The 1262-nt window shown below is 57.6% G+C and overlaps 1 protein-coding gene across 1 annotated transcript in view; it reads left to right on the forward strand.

Moving 5' to 3' along the window:
- Positions 1 to 1262, forward strand: part of LOC104529414 (metal transporter CNNM1) — a gene marked incomplete at its 5' end in the record, with an annotated part of 18670 nt that overhangs the window by 15417 nt on the left and 1991 nt on the right. The window lies entirely within an intron of this gene.

Genomic DNA, 1262 nt, shown 5'->3' on the forward strand with positions numbered 1-1262 from the left:
GAGAGCAGCCTGTTGATTTACAGCATTCAAATCTGTGTCCCTGATGGTGTCCCTGTCTCTGAGGCTGGTGAGCACCTCCCTGGAGCAGAAGCAGGAGGGTGTAAGAGGGGTGGGAAGGGATGCTGGAGGCAGTGGTGGGAGCCCCGCTCGGAGCTGCTGGCACACAATTCTTTTTCTCATTCTTCCTCTTGATCTGTCCCTCGCCCTCCCCCATCCCCTTCTTCCTTCCCTGTCCCTCTCTCTGCAGTGCCTGTCTCAGTGTCCCGTACCTTCGCCTTCAGCAGAGGGGACTCCCTGGCTGGCTCTCCAGGTAACAGGGCATGGCTTTGGGCAGGGATCTCTGCATGCACCAGGCTCTTTCCAGCTCCCTGCACGTGGTGCCCAAGCCCACTCCACCCTGCATGCTGGGCAGCGCTGGGAGGGGAGCACCCACAGCACCCCACACCGGACAGCCCCTTGCTGGTTGGAGCACAAGTGGCAGACCAGAGAGAGCAGCCCTGCCACAGCCTCCCCAGTATGATGCAAATCCCAGGAAGAATGGGATGGGGACAAGGGGGAGCCATGGACAGCTTGGGCTTTCTTTGGTGTGCAGTTTCTGTAATTTCCTGCACTCACTGCCTGGGTTTTCTTTCTATTTGCTACTTCTAATGATGGTTACCCACAGCCCTGCATGCAGCCTGGCTTGCTTCCCTTGCTTTCTGGGTAATAGAAGGGCATTTTAGCAGCAGAGCAAAGTCAACAAGATGTTGACGTTACCCACGAAGGAACAAGCTGCCTTTGTTCCCTAATAAATCACTGACCAGACAAAATCCATCAGGCCGTGTCAGAGGCTATCAGTCAACGTGAGTGACGGGCCAGCTTGCTGTGGCAGCCTGTGCTCCTATTCTGTTGGAGTCAAGGTGGACAGGAGCGTGCCCTCAAGGCAGGTTAAGTAACCCCCTGTGGCCTGCCAGCTGCAACCAGGAGAAATTGTGCCAAATGCCATGCAGAAGGCCTGTGTTAGCAGAAGAGCTGTCAGTCAGTTGGTGTGACAGGCAGGCAGCAGCCCTAACCTCTGCTGCAGGTGCCAGGTTGGATGCCTGCCTGCCCGGTCCCTTTGGTTTGCACGGCACTGGCATGGCACAGAGTCTCCACTGCCGGTGTGCAACAAGGAGGACCTCACCACAAGTCCCCTGTAGGGTCCCTGCAAGCCCCACTGTCCATGAGGCATAGCTGCCAGAGGTGACCGGTCCACCCTGGCCCTGTGCTGGCACTGGGCACCC

This window comes from Antrostomus carolinensis, unplaced genomic scaffold, assembly GCF_000700745.2.
Source record: "Antrostomus carolinensis isolate BGI_N321 unplaced genomic scaffold, ASM70074v2 scaffold38398, whole genome shotgun sequence".
Lineage (NCBI taxonomy): Eukaryota > Metazoa > Chordata > Aves > Caprimulgiformes > Caprimulgidae > Antrostomus > Antrostomus carolinensis.